We start from the raw sequence: 16,091 nt of genomic DNA on the forward strand, positions 1-16,091 counted from the left end.
TCTCTGTCCACGGGATTCTCCAGGCAAGAATACTGGAGTGGGTTGCCATGCCCTTTTCCAGGGGATCTTCCCAACCCAGGGATTGAACCCACGTCTCTTACGTCTCCTGCATTGGCAGGCGGGTTCTTTCCCACTAGTGCCACCTGGGAGGCCCATACTAATACAGAGTAGCCTCCAAACAGCTTTTGAGCGTATATATACCCAACACACACACGAACAACTACGGGCCTCCCTGGTGGCTCAGTCGGTAAAGCATCTGCCTGCGGTGCAGGAGACCTGGGTTCCATCTCTGGGTCAGGAAGGTCCCCTGGAGAAGGGAATGGCAACCCACTCCAGTATTCTTGCCTGGAGAATTCCATAGACAGAGGAGCCTGGTGGGCTATAGTCCATTGGGTGCAAAAAGTGGGACAGGACTGAGCAACTGAACTGACCCAGCCCCACCCCCCCAAAAAAAAAGGACAGTTTAGTTGCTACATTGTGTCTGACTATCTGACCCAGGCACTGGAGCCCACCTGGCTCTTCTGTCCATGCAATTTCCTAGGCAAGAATACTGGAGTGGGCTGCAATTTCCTGCTCCAAGGGACCTTCCTGACCCAGGGACCACAAGCTCCTCTTCTGAACCTTACTCATGTCCCAAAACATGAAGGTCCTCAAATGTTACATGACTGAATAAACATGACTGTTTTCACAGTTGCTATAGGCCAAACAAAAATGAAAGGAGAAATAAAAACTACTAAATCCAGACAGACTAGGCCCAAAGTTGTGTCCCAGTCTCTGCGATCCTATGGACTGTAGCCCGTCAGGCTCCTCTGTCCATGGGATTCTCCAAGCAAGAATACTGGAGTAGGTTGCCATTTCTTCCTCCAGGGGATCTTCCCAACCCAGGGATCAAACCAGCGTCTCTTACATCTCCTGCATTGGCAGGCGGGTTCTTTACCACCAGCGCCACCTGGGAAGCCCCAGTCATAGGTGAATTCTACCTCAAAGACACGATGTCTCAGTAACCACACAAGACATGCATCTATGAGTTCTATTCTACTTATGTGTTCATTTTTAAGGTGCTCATTATAGCTGAAATATTAAGTTCCTCAGAAACAGTCAATGAAAACAAAATCTCTCACTATGTGGTTAAACTTTTCCCAAGGTCAAGGATCACAACCTATCATTTATTTACTGATTCAGCATACCGCATGAAATCATGGCAATTCAAAAACCACGTCCAAGGACTAACTTGACTTTCGGGTTGTGCCCACGTTGAAAGGGTAGTAAATGCCCTTTCGCAACTGGTCTTGGTATTTCAGTTATCAATATAAGGAACTGTTAAGAGTAGTGGGAGGAGCTATCATTCAATGAAACTGTGTATCTGGTGTGTGTGGTACTGCAGGGACCACTGCCTTCCACTTTATCCAAGACTGTCCACCTCCCCAGCCAAGCCGGATTCAACAGTGACCGTGCGCCTTGCAGTGGCCCTGGACAAGTCCCCAGCCTTCTTATTCTGTCCTATCATCTGCCCTGATGATGATATAAAACTACATAAATCCTACCCTCATATTCTGTGAGGCCACCATGGAAAACTGGGGAAATTCCTCAAAATAATGAAGACCAGAACTACTGTATAATCCAACCATTCCACTTCAGGGTATTAATCCAAAGAATATGAAAACACCAACTATAAAACATACACACCCTCATGTTCAATGAAGCATTATTTATCATAGCCAAGATGTGAAAATAACATAAATGCCTATCAACGGATGAATGGATAAAGATATGATGTACATTTACACTACTCAGCCATAAAAAAATGAAATCTTCCAATTTTGACAGTATAACGTTAAGTGAAATAAGTCAGATGGAGAAAGATAACTATTGTGTGATCCTCACTCATATATGAAGTCTAAAGAAAACAAACAAAACAAAATAAAATTCATATACACAGAGACTAGACTGCTGGTTACTAGAGGGGAATGGGCTTCTCTGGTGGCTCAGACGGTAAAGAATCAGCCTGCAGCGCAGGAGACCCGGGTTCAATCCCTGGGGTCAGGAAGATCCTCTGGAGAAGGAAATGGCAACTCATTCCTGTATTCTTGCCTGGAGAATTCCATGAACAGAGGAGCCAGGCGGGCTGCAGGGCATGCGGTCACAAAGAATCAAACGCCACTGAGCAACTAACACTTTCACTTTTACTTACTAGAAGGGAACAGGGTTCAGGATGAGTAAAATAGATGAAAGGCGTCAACTGTATGTATGGTGATGAATGGTAACATTTGGTGGTTATTACTTTGTAATGTATACAGATGTGGAATTGTAATGGTGAACACCTGAAGGTTATATATATACAATTGGTATATAATGTTTATATACCAATTTTACCTGAATTAAAAAAAAAAAAACACTATACTGAAAGACACTGACAAACACAGAATAAACGGAGAGGGACTTTGACCTAAAACAAGCGAGGCCCAATCCCCACAGAGCTGCTGTCAGCCCACATGTAATCCAACCATTACATGTTGCTCCAACTAGTCTGTTCACTACTCGCCTCAAGAGAGAGTTTATTTTTGGCTCAGTCCCCTTGTTCAGGCAGTTCTGGCTGACAGGCTACCTCATAAATTCATGCCCAGCTTACAGCTTTGGGCCGTATGCCAACACCAAGTTCCAACAGCTGCAGCTGAGAGAAGCTAGAAAATCAGGGAGTCAAACAGCCACCTGGGATGATGCCTCTTAAAAGGGTCAGGTCTCCCTTTAAGTGGACTGACCTGACTCCTCCCAGAAACCTGGGCCTCGTCCCTGAGACCTCCCACGCTCGGCCCTGGGGTCCAGTCTCCTCCCAAGCCCTGGTGCCTCTGTCCCTTGCAGCTAAGACCCACCTGTGTCCATCTGTCCTGCCACAACTCCAGTCCAAGCCACACTGGCTCTTGCCTAGACAAATGCTGTTTATCCTCTTGCAAGGCCTCACAAGCTCACACATGTACAAATATAATTATGTAAAATAAAAAGTGACACAAATGTTCACAGAGCAATATTTTATCCTTACTAGTGCAACATAGTCTAATTTCTACTCTATTAGAAAAAAAAATCCAGTTGTGATCCACTCAAATTTTAAGAACCAATAATGGACCATGACCTCACACACTGAAAACATAAGACCACTGGCTATCAGAATAGGGTCTAGAATCATACAGCACCTGGGTTCAGATCTCAGCCCTGCCCCTTACTGGCTATGTGGCCCTGGCAACCTGCTTAGCCTTGCTGGGTTGGGTCTCGGTTTCAAACAAGATTAACAACAGCACCTAGTGAGGGTTGTTGTGAGGTTTACATGAAGACGATTAGGGTAAAGGGTTGAGCACAGTGTCTGGCCCAAAGCCAACAAATTTTAAATATTAGCAGCTGTTAACGATGATAATAATAAAAATAACAAAAGCCTCAGTCCCCCGAATCCCCTCATGATCCCCTCCAATTTATTCCCCTCCATCAAAGTTACAGCTCCCTTGCTAAAAACCCCACAATGTCTTCCAAATTCCTTATGATCAATTCTAAATCCTTAGCATGTCCTCCAGACCTACATGGTCGGGTTGCCCATTAATCCAGCCTTGCCTCAAAGCCTTCGTCTCCCTCTCTCGCTGTTCTCCAGCCTGACCATCCTTCCTTCCCACTCCACAGGCACCAAGCTCCTTCCAGCCTCAGGACCTCTGCACATACTGTCCCCACCCCCTGGACTTCTACTCTTCAGCTGGCCAACTCCTCACCTGTTAGGTCTCAGCTTCAATGTCAACACCTTGCCTGACCTGTTCTCTGTCACAGCTCAAGCTTGTAACAGAGTACCTGGCCCAATGCAGGTACCTGCTTCTGAATGAATGACGGCATTTTTAGTATAAACCCAAAATGCAGATCGTCTAACTTCATCTTCCAGACACAGCACAGTCAGCCACTCCAACACACAGAGGAACAATGCGCTGAGCCAAGTACTCAGAGAAAAGTCCTTGGATAGCTTTTCCAGAGTCAGAAATACAATTACCCGGACCCTGGCCTCACTAGCGTGGAGCCCTACATAAAGTTATTCTGAAATTCAAATTCAACTTTCCTCATTCTGAAAACCATCTAGGTGGTCAGTAATCTATTTTTACCAAGTGACATTAACTAAGGAATGACTAAATTAGCCAAGAATGGCACACTCAGTCACCTTCTGACATTTTTCAAACATAAACAGTAAGCTATAACATCCCCACAGAGTCTTCCGGGCCTAAATTTCTGTGAATTTATTAACTCCAAATTTAGATTCCTATCTTATACCTGAATTTTTCTATGTTCTTAGAAATAGAAACCATTGTTATAATTCAAAACAAAGGTTCACTGACCTGAGCAAATTGCTGATTCATTCTGTAATGCTGATAAAGGATGAACAGGCATTTTAAAGCTTCCTGCATCTCAATTTGGAAATAACTTCTGCTCTCTGCTCAGTACACAATTTAAATTTTAAGTCACCTCTTGATATTTTGCTTTCCAAGTCATTTTTTTAAATGAAACAAATTCCTGTGGCTTTACCATATTTTAATAACTTTAAGGTAATTTATCTAAAAAAAGTATACAAACTGTTAAAATCCTGAGGTGAATACTCCATCATGGAACCAGATCTATAATGCTTCAGAACAGAAATTCAGAATGAAGATGGAGTTCCCTGTGCACAGAAGAGCTGGACTTTATTCACTTCAGTGAGAAGTCTCACAACTTGGTTGTCTAATTCTCAGTGTAGAAGGGCATGGGAAGTAACCTAACACCAAGGACTCATAAGAGAGAAGGACCATCATCCACACATCCTTCATCTTTCACTTGAGGATGACAAATGTTCTTTCTACAAGTGCCTACCTGTGCCATACAGCAGACTGGTGCCATGAAAACACACACACAAAAGACAGTCCACACATTAAAGAAGAATATAGCCTGGAAATGTTTGAAAATGATACCTTGGAGTGAAAGATATGACAATGATCACTATAATCAACTTACACAGGAACGTGGGCAGTTCCTAAAGGTATCTGCAGTAAGACTTCAAATAAAAACTACTTTCTGGACAATTCTCATTTAACCATAATGTTCAATTAATTGGAAGGAGAATATAGAAGAAGAAGGCAGCAAAGGATGAGACGCTTAAATAGCACCACTGACTCAAAGTCATGAATTTGAGGAAACTCTGGGAGACAGTGAAGGACAGAGGGGCCTGGCATGCTGCAGTCCTTGGCGTCACAGAGTCAGACATGCCTTAGAGACTCAAGGACAACAACAAAGGAAGAAAGAACATAGGAAATCCAAGTTCCAGAACCAAAAGAAGAGCAGCAGATTCTTCTGTTATATCCTCTTACTACAGCAAATGTAAGAAACAATGAAGCCTCTGATGTGTGTAACATATGTGGCAGCTATTCGATTGTTAATGGGACTGTTATATCTCGATGGAGTATAACTGCGTTTTGAAAACAAGAACTAGCAACTAGAATTGGCTCATACTAATAGGGCGTATTTACTGAATTATGTATTGTCTACCATGCACTTGTCACTATTTTATTTACCAACTTAGAGGCAGGATTTACATTGAATGAACTCAATGAGTTTTAAATTTAAAATACAGAATTCAGTGAGTTTTGATACTTGTATGTGTGGATGAAACCACCACCACAATCAGGATAAATTTCCATCCTTCTCAAAATTCCATATGCCTTTTTGAGGTCTCTCCTTCCCTGGTCCCCTGGTCCCAGGTAACCAATGATTTGCTTTACATCACTGTCGATCGGTGTGCATTTTCCAAGATTTTTGTGTAAACAGAATAACACATACTATTTACGTAAACAGAATGTACTCTGGCCTTCGGTTTCTTTCACTCAGTTTAATGACAATCAGGATGGGTACATTCGATGTTTGGGTTCTTTATTGCTGAACAGTATTCCATTATATGTACACACCACCATATGTTTATCCATTTAACTGTGGATGCACTATTGTAATAAAGACGTGTGCTTGTGTGCTAAGTCACATCCGTCGTGGCTGACTCTTTGCCACCCCACGGACGGTAGCCTACCAGACTCCTCTGTCCATGGGACTCTCCAGGCAAGAATACTGGAGTGGGTTGTCCTACTCTCCTCCCTGGGATCTTCCCGACCCAGGGATCGAACCTGTGTCTCATACATCTACCTGCACTGGCCAGCAAGTTCTTTACCACTAGCGCCACCTGGGAAGCCCGTAATAAAGATGTACTGTTTCCAGTTTGGGGGTTGCTCTAATAAAGCTTCAGGGAACATCTTCACAGACGTATACTTTATTTCTCTTGGGTAACTAAATACCTATGAGTGGAGAAGCTGAGTGATATGGTGCTGCTGCTGCTGAGTCGCTTCAGTCATGTCTGACTCTGCGTGACCCCATAGACGGCAGCCCACCAGGCTCCCCCATCCCTGGGATTCTCCAGGCAAGAACACTGGAGTGGGTTGCCATTTCCTTCTCCAGTGCATGAAAGTGAAAAGTGAAAGTGAAGTTGCTCAGTCGTATCTGACTCAGCAACCCCATGGACTGCAGCCCACCAGGCTCCTCCATCCATGGGATTCTCCAGGCAAGAGTACTGGAGTGGGTCGCCATTGCCTTCTCCTGAGCGATATGGTGAGTTTCTGTTTAACTTCTTAGAAACTGCTAAACACTGTTCCAAAGTAATTGTATCCTTTTCTTGCTACCAGCAGTGTGTGGGAACTCCAGGTGCTCCACATTCTCACCAACCTTGATAATGTCAGTCTTTTTAATCTTAGCTATCCTAACATATACAGTGGTACAGCAGGAGACGGTGAAGGACAGGGAAGCCTGGCCTGCTGCAGCCCATGGGGCTGCAAAGAGTCGAACACGACTGGACAATTCAACAGCAGCGCTGTGGCTTTAGTTTGCATTTCTTGATGGCTAATCATGTTGAGCATCTCTATATACGCTTGTTAGCCATCTGTATATCTTCTTCTGTGAAATGTCTGTCCAATTATTCTGTCCATTTTTAACTGGACTATCTTCTTCTCGAGTTGAAAGGGCCAGCAGAATTTTGATCAAGATAGCAGTGAATCTAAACAACAATTTTGGGAGAACTGCCATCTAACAAACCAAGTCTCCTGAGGCATGAACATGGCATATCTCCCCATTTACTTAGGTCTTCCTTAATTCTCTCAGCACTATTCTCAAGTTTCTTAGGAAAGAGGTCTTGTACTCTTTTGTTAAACTTATTCTTAAGTTTTTTTGTTTTTGTTTTTTTATAGTTACTATAAACGGACTTGTTTGTTAAACTTCACTTTCTGGTTCTCTTCGATAGTATAGACAAAAATTGATGTTTTTAAATATTAACCTTGAATTCTCCACAACCGTACTTCATTTATTAGATCTGTTTCTTTGTAGATTCCTTAGTATTTTCTATGTACACAGTCATGTCATCTGCATAGAGATAGTTTTACTTCTTTCCATCTTCACACTTTTTCGCACTTACTGCAATGATTTGGTAGTGAGAGTAGTGAGAAAGGGCATCCTTGCCTTATTCCCCTGTAATGAAAGTGTTCAGTATTTCATCATGAAATATGACATTAACTATGGGTGTTCTAAGATAGGCAACTGATGGGCAGAAAGGGAGGTGCAGTAGTTACTATGCCAGTTAACTTAGGACTCCTGTAAGATACTCAAAGGGAAAATGAAAAAGCAGAGTGAAAACTTCCAACAGTTCCCCCTGAGGAGTAAAATTCCCAAATTCACTCAGCCTCTTCCAAGGGGCTTCGTTCCTACACCGCTTTCGAAGTATTTGCCCCAGACATCTATAAGACTGCACCATCAGGGACTAGAGATCAGTCATCAGAGGGCGCACCTAAGACTGACTCTCTCAGAACCTTGCAAATATGGTCGATGTCTGCTCTAGAGATCACCAGAGGCAGACAGCACGGAACAGTGTTCTATAACTGGAGGACAACCCTGCCAGTGGGCAAATTACGTACCTCTAACAATTCCTTTTTTTGGAGGGAGGGGAGAAGGGACAAGAATAGTACGTCACGTTGTTGTTCTTCAGTCGCTTAGTCCTGTCCGACTGCTGGGAGGATCAAATGAAATAATATACCTAATGCCCTTAGGAGCGCCTGACACATACCAGTGTTCCCTAATTGTCAGTGATTATTTGAATTTGATGTTAGAAATGTTTTTGTAAACATAAAAGATCCTGAATAGCCAAAGCAACCTTGAAAAAGAAAAACAGAGCTGGAGCAGTCAGGCTCCCGGACTTCAGACTACACTACAAAGCTACAGTATTCAATGCAGTGCAGTACAGGCACAAAAAAAGAAATATAGATCAATGGAACAGGAGCGAAAACACAGAAATAAACCATGCACCTATGGTCAATTAATCTATGACAAAGCAGACAGAAGAAAGAGTCTCTTCAGTATCTATGACAAAGCAGACAGAAGAAAGAGTCTCTTCAGTAAGTGGTGCTAGGGAAACTGAACAGCTCAATGTAAAATTAACTTAGAACATTCTCTAACACCATACACAAAAATAAATGCACAACGGATTAAAGACCTAAATTTAAGAATGGATACTATAAAACTCTGAGGAAAACACAAGCAGAACACCCTTTGACAAAAATTAGAGCATATCTTTTTTAATTCATCTCCCAGAGTAACGGAAATAAAAAAAAATAATAATAAGACCTAATGAAAGTTAAAAGCTTTTGCACTGCAAAGGAAACATTAAACAAAATGAAAAGACAATCTACGAACGGGAAAAAACATTGCAAATGATGCAACCAACAAGGGATTAGTCTCCAAAACACACAAACAGTTCATACAGCTTAATATCAAAAACACGAACAACCCAATCAAAAAAACAGGCAGAAGACCTAACAGACATTTCTCCAAAGAAGACAAACAGATGGCCAAGAGGCACATGAAAAGATGCTCAACATCACAAATGATTAAAGAGAAATGCAAATCAAAACTATAATAGGTATCACCTCACACTAGTCAGAAGGGCCATCATCAAAAAAATCTACAAATAATAAATGCTGAAGAAAGTGTGGAGAAAAAGGAACCCTCCTTCAGTGTTGGTAGGAATGTAAATTCATATAGTCACTGTGGAGAACAGTATGGGGGTTCCTTAAAAAACTAAAAACAGAGCTATCATACAATCCGACAATCTTTTTCCCAGAGAAAACCATAATTTAGAGAGATATATGCAGCCCGACGTTCACTGCAGCACTACTTTCAATAACCAAGGCACTGAAGCAACCTAAATATCCATCGACAGATAAACGGATAAAGATGTGGTCTATATATGTGTATACACACATATACACACACACACACAATGGAATATTACTCAGCCTTAAAAAGTGAATGAAATAATACCATTTACAACAACAAGTATGAACCTAAATAGTATCATACTAAGTAAGCCAGACAAATGTCATATGATATCACTTATATGTGGAATTTTAAAATAAAGATACACATAAATTTACATTAAAATAGAAATAGACCCATAGACATATAAAACATGCATGCTTACAAAAGGGGAAAGGAGGGGCAGGGAGAGGGATCACTTAGGAGTTTGAGATTAACATATACACATTACTACACAGAAAACCAACCAGGATATACTATATAGCACAGGGTACTGTACTCAAAATTCTCAAATAATCTATAAAAAAAAAATTTAATAATCTGAATGTGTGTGTATCTGAATCACTTTGCTACACACCTGAAACTAACACAACATTGTAAATCAACTATATTTCAATAAAAAAATAAATGTTTTTGAGTGGCATCGAGTGACCTTGAAACTGTAAGGAGAGAAACGTAATAGCATGTTACTTAGCTTTCCAGTGCTCAATATTGACACAGGTATAATAACATGAACACTGCTAACTGGTTTTCATTTTTCAGAATAATGGGAGACTTAATCATGGTTATTAAATGAAATGTAATTATTAACCTTGACAAATAAAGGGGACAGGGTGAGAGATAGAATCAGACAGAACCCAAAGGAAAAGCAGTATTTCTTTATGACGTATACTGAGTCAAAAGATACTGCCTTAAATACTGTTATCTGCAAACAGATAACATCTTAGGTTCATAAATATAATGAGGGCATAAACAAAAAACAGAGGTAACCACCAAAGAACATTAAATAGCAGAAACGGGTAAAGACGAATATTATCTCTGAAGCCAAATAAGGTGTGCGATAGACGAGACTGCTTTACGATAAATCTATTGTTTTTAAATCAAAAACATGTAATACTTTGTAAAAACACGAACCTAAAAGATGTTTAAACAGACAATAAACAAAATAAAAAAACAGTGAAACTCAGTTAAAGTCTAAACTGCTGATAACTTAGCTGTGAGGCTTATTGCAACTTTTTAAAGATTCCTCAAACAGAAAAGGAATTTGATAAAGAGAAAAATCTATCTTTAACCAAAATCTTAGATTACTTTGACAAAACTAGGAGATAGTCAGGGAAGAAAAATATAATAAGATTTCTTCTTGTTTGGGAACAATGTTATACATACTGTTTAATATTACATATTGACAAAGATATTAATTCAAATAGATTCTTTAAAAATTTAAGGGTATCCTTCAGGGAAACAAGCTGTTAAACTGCCTGAGTCACTGGAAGAAACCCTGATGCTGGGAAAGATTGAAGACAGGAGAAGAAGGGGACGACAGAGGATGAGATGGTTGGATGGCATCACTGACTCGACGGACACCAGTTTGAGCGAGCTCTGGGAGTCGGTGATGGACAGGGAAGCCTGGCGTCCTGCAGTCCATGGGTCGCAAAGAGTCGGACACGACTGAGCGACTGAACTGAGAGCACTGATTCTCTGAAAGCTGTTTTATTTCTGCCAAGAAAACCACTCACATAACAAAATTTGGCAGCTGCTTTTGATAACACTGATGATCTAAACCACGAGCTGATTCTTTAAGGAGACCAATAAAATTGACAACCTTCTGTAGTCTCACCAAGGAAAATTATGAGAAAAAGAAAAATACACAACATTTCCATTGTTATACAAAAATACTGCAGTGGCTCTTAAAATTTCTTGACCCTCCACACATCCTTCGAACCACAGTAAAATTTACTGCTCTCCTTTATAGTGCTGCTGTGCTGTGGTCAGTTGTGTCCGACTCGTTGCGACTCCACGGACTACAGCACCCCAGGCTGCTCTGTCTATGGGATTTCTCTGGTAAGCATATGCAAGTGGGTTGTCATTTACTTCTCCAGGGGATCTTCCCAACCCAGAGATCAAACCTGCGTCTCTTGCATCTCCTGCATTAGCAGGTGGAGTCTTTACCACTGCACCACCTGGGGAGCAGGCCTTTATGGTAAAACTCAAAAAAAAAAAACAACTATTTATATTCCCACTGTCTCCCAACTCTTCCCTCTCTCTCTTCATTTGAGCCCACTAAAATCAAGCCTTCTCCCCTCCACTCCCTGGGAATTACTCTGTGAGGATCAGCGGCCTTCACATCGCCAAATGGGAAATATTGAGTCTTCTCAGATAGCATCTTAGCAACACTGACCAGGTTGATCATTCCCTCCCTGAAATCCTTTCTTCACTTTGCTTCCTGAATACCACGGCCTTCTGATTTACTGCCTCACAAACACCCCTTGTCAACCTCGTGGATTCCCCCTCTCCTCCAGGGCTCTAAGTGCTGGGGAACCAGGACTTGGTCCTCCCATCGCTCCTTCTCTTTGTAACACTCCCTACAAGAATTCATCCAGACCCACAGAGCAGATACGATCACTGATGGACTTGGTGTATACTCTGATATTTACATTTCGTCTAATCTCGCCTATTTTCGAACTCTGTACTCACGTATCCAACCGCATGCTCAAATTACTACCTGTATGTGTCTAGCAGACATCTCACATTGAACATGTCCACAAACCTTGGTTCCTCGACCTCCAGCTAGGATATACATCAAAATATTAACAATGGTTACATTTAGGTAATTTTTCCTTGTTTCTGCCTTCAAATTCTTAACTATAAACACATATTACTTTAGAATCAGAAAAATGTTCAAACAGACAACAAACTATAAACAAAAATATGTGCCTTCAGAAAAAAAAGGCAGTTCCATTTCAGTTGTCTTTAGGGCTCCCAAGGAATGTCAGTTATTTTTTCCCCCTTTATAATGGATATTTTCTCCAGTCATCAGTAGATACTGATTTATCACTGACCGGAAAATTCATGGGTAACTCTAAAACACTGTTTTAAATCAGGCTCCATTGATATCTCCACAGTAATTACAAAATAATTAAATTTCATAGAAATTTTAAAAGATGCTTTGATGTGGGAAAAGACCTTGTTACAGGAAAATAAGAAGAAAAGATCCATCAAGTCCAGTCTAGCTCTGTGAATACAGGCAAATGTGCGTCCTTGTGACTTAGGCGGGGAGTCCCTGCCCTATGTGCATCCCAAAGGTCTTTGAAAAAGATAAAGTATTACACACAAATACAAAGAATTATGAAATGCATAAGAAAATCAATTTTAGCACCACCAGCAGCATGATATTGGAAAGAACAAGTAGTGGGATATAATTAAGGTAATGCAGATATCTCCAACAGTGTTATCTCTAAGATCTTAACCTCACCCTACAGGTTCCCCATAAGGAAAACAACACCAACACTTACGTCAAGGACTGAATGGTTGGCTGCTTTTAACAGCACAGTGCCTGGCATAAGACTTATCGTTATTATTCCCAACTTTATGCAAGTGACCAAAAGAAAACTACATTTTCCAAGGTTCTACAAACCCAAAAAGTTAAGCTACAAAACACAGAGATTCCGGAACCTCTAAAAATGAAAGAATGAGTAAGCCTACTAGTGATCTCAACAAGATAAAAACAAAGTATTAAGATTACACAAGTCTGCTCAAGAGAATGGATAATCTCATAGACCCAAAGAATTCCCAACTAAAAGATGACATTCATCCAATACAACACACTTCCGTTACAGATGAGGAAACTGAAGTCCCGAGACGGTAGTATCTTAAGGTTAAAAAGGTCTTCTTCAATGTAATTGAAATATTACATTTCAATTCATATTACATGATCTAAATAGTGATGCTGTGTTGAGGACAAGGGTAAAAGTGAGAAGGAAGAATACAAAGAATAGAGGGAAATGCCTCAAGGGTCCTCTGCGTGTAATGAGAACGTTAGACAAAGATTAAAAGGACATTTAGGGAGTAGACATTTCCCCTTATTATGCAATATTTGGTTTATTAATTTCTGATCAACACTTCTTGAATCACATAGATCATTAAAAATCTCATAGATCATTAAAAAGAATCTGACACTAAACTAGGCTGAACTTAAACCAAAGTTAAGTTATACCCAATGAAATATCCATAGAAATTTAAAAGAAGGACACAGTGCTAGAGATATTTCACCAAAAGTTACTTTCAATACAGAATAATAAGTGTTCCTGTCCTACACTCATAATGAAATATTCACGGCATTTGTTTTCAAGCTGTAAAAATTATAGCCGTGATTTACATTATTTCTAATTGCCTAGAGGAAGTGAAAACCTTAAAACTAGACCTCGGTCAGAATGACCTTCTGTAGGTCTAAGACTTGACAAATATAGTATGCAAAGCAACTGAAAACACAAGCAAACCACGGAAAAGGGGCCCTTGAAATTCCCAACCACTCCAGAAACACCTTCTCATCCCGACTCCTAATAAACCTGAGTCAAAAAAAAAAAAAAACAGATTAAGAGAAAAAAACATTAAGTAACAATGTTAATTATATAAGGCAACAGTTACAGTAGGTCTTCCCTGGTGGCTCAGTCCATAAAGAATCTGCCTGCAATGCAGGAGACCCAGGTTCAATCACTGGGTAGGGAAGATCCTTTGGAGAAGGGAATGGCTACCCACTCTTGCTTGGAAAATTCCATGGACAGACGAGCCTGGCGGGCTACAGTTCACAGGGTCACAAGAGTCCGACACAACTTAGCAACTAACACCACCAACCACCACTGCAGCTGCAGTAGAGCAATTATAATATGAATCACAGATACGAAACTTTCTAATTTTAGTAGAGGTACTAAATTGAAATGCTTTATTTAAAGATAACTTAATCCACTAATCCCTGGTAGGCAGTACAGTGCTAGGTATCTCAATAAACATAGCTACAACTAAAATTTTAAAATCTGTTTCTCATTATTGATGTTAACTTGGAAGTCAAAATTACCATCTCTAAAATGGAAAACATCAAGCTGTAGGCTTTCCATCTAGCCTTTAAAGAACTAGTTTCCAACATATAATCCCAAGATTTAGTCAGCTAAGTAATATTAATTTGAGGCCTATTTTTAAAAAAGCTAAAATATTCCTCAGTTCAAATATTATTTGAGGAACAACTGACTAGGCAAATACTATTGTTTTTCATCTGAGATGGAAAGTGTTTCGGCAGTACTGTCTTTCTAAATTCTACCCAAAAAAGTAATACCATTTCAGAAGCCTCCCCTAACCATCTATCACAGCTATTCATTATTCTCGATTAGGAAAAAAAAAACCTATTAACAGTTACTCTATATTTGATGAATTCACAACACTAAGTGTTTCTTTACTTATGCTGCTTGTTTGCCCTTCCTATGGGGAGGGCTGTGCTGTGCGCTGTGCTTAGTTGCTCAGTCGTGTCTCTTTGCGACCCCATAGACTGTAGCCCACCAGGCTCCTCTGTCCATGCGGATTCTCCAGGCAAGAGTACTGGAGTGGGCTGCCATTTCCTTCTCCAGGGGATCTTCCTAACCCAGGATCAAACCCAGGTCTCTCACATTGCAGACGGATTCTTTACCATCTGAGCCACCAGGGAAGCCCAAACAAAGCACCAAAAACGGGACTGAGAAGAAGGAAACCAAGTCCTCTGAACATATATCAGAGTGCTGGGAGCAGTTTAGAGTGTAACAGAAACACTGCAAAACTGAAGTGGAATTATTTTTGAAGTTTGAAAGGTATGGCAAACAAGCTAACCACAGGACAGCTTTCCCTCCGACAACAATGAGTGTGTAAAGAGGGACTGACGGATCTGTTTGTAACCAGATTCAAGGACGTGGGTTCCAAAGGGTCCTGGCCGATTCAGGCAATGAACCAACTACCCAAGCTGGACTAGCCTCACCACTCACGACAGCCACAGACATCACAGGTGGGCGTGCCCTACAGAGGCCGAGAGAGAGTGGTTCCTCTTGGGTTAGATACAATCAGAAGCTACAAGACACACTTATGTATTCTCCTTTCCCTGCAAGCAGGAGGAGGATCACAGAGAACTGTAGAACTGTTTAGAGGACCGAAAGAAATATATTCCTTCTACACCTAATTTTTGGGGTAGAATGGGCAAATTTTCACAACTTTAAAAGTTAAACATTTAAAAATAAAACATTTATGTGATCTGATGGTAAAAATAATACTTGATCATAGTAGGAAATAAGAGGGGAAAAAAATCACCTAAAACCCCAAATCCAAAGACAACCACATATTCTCTCTCTACTCAGAAGTATGTGTCTACAGAGTAGCAATGACATTTATATGCTGCTGCTGCTAAGTCACTTCAGTCGTGTCCGACTCTGTGCGACCCCACAGACAGCAGCCCACCAGGCTCCGCCGTCCCTGGGATTCTCCAGGCAAGGACACTGGAGTGGGTTGCCATTTCCTTCTCCAATGCATAAGAGTGAAAAGTGAAAGTGAAGTCGCTCAGTCGTGTCCAACCCTCAGTGACCCCATGGACTGCAGCCCACCAGGCTCCTCCATCCATAAGATTTTCCAGGCAAGAGTACCGGAGTGGGGTGCCACTGCCTTCTCTATATGCTACCACTTGTAATACAGATAGCTAGTGGGAAGCTGCTGTGTAACACAGGGAGCTCAGCTCGGTGCGCTGTGGCCACCTAGAGGGGTGGACTGGTGGGGCTTGGGGGAGAGGGGAGGCTTAAGAGGTAAAGGATATATGTGTACATACAGCTGATTCACTTTGCTGTCCAGCAGAAATACACTCCAATTGTAAAGCAAATATACTCCAATTAAAAAAAAAAAAGTACCTGTCTGCCTGT

The 16,091-nt window shown here is 41.0% G+C and overlaps 1 protein-coding gene across 5 annotated transcripts in view; it reads right to left on the bottom strand.

Moving 5' to 3' along the window:
- BACH1 (BTB domain and CNC homolog 1) overlaps nt 1–16,091 on the bottom strand; it is an 81,566-nt gene that overhangs the window by 56,265 nt on the left and 9,210 nt on the right. The gene's annotated exons all lie outside the window — the stretch shown is intronic.

The sequence above is a fragment of the Bos mutus genome, chromosome 1 (assembly GCF_027580195.1).
Source record: "Bos mutus isolate GX-2022 chromosome 1, NWIPB_WYAK_1.1, whole genome shotgun sequence".
NCBI classification, from domain to species: Eukaryota; Metazoa; Chordata; class Mammalia; order Artiodactyla; family Bovidae; genus Bos; species Bos mutus.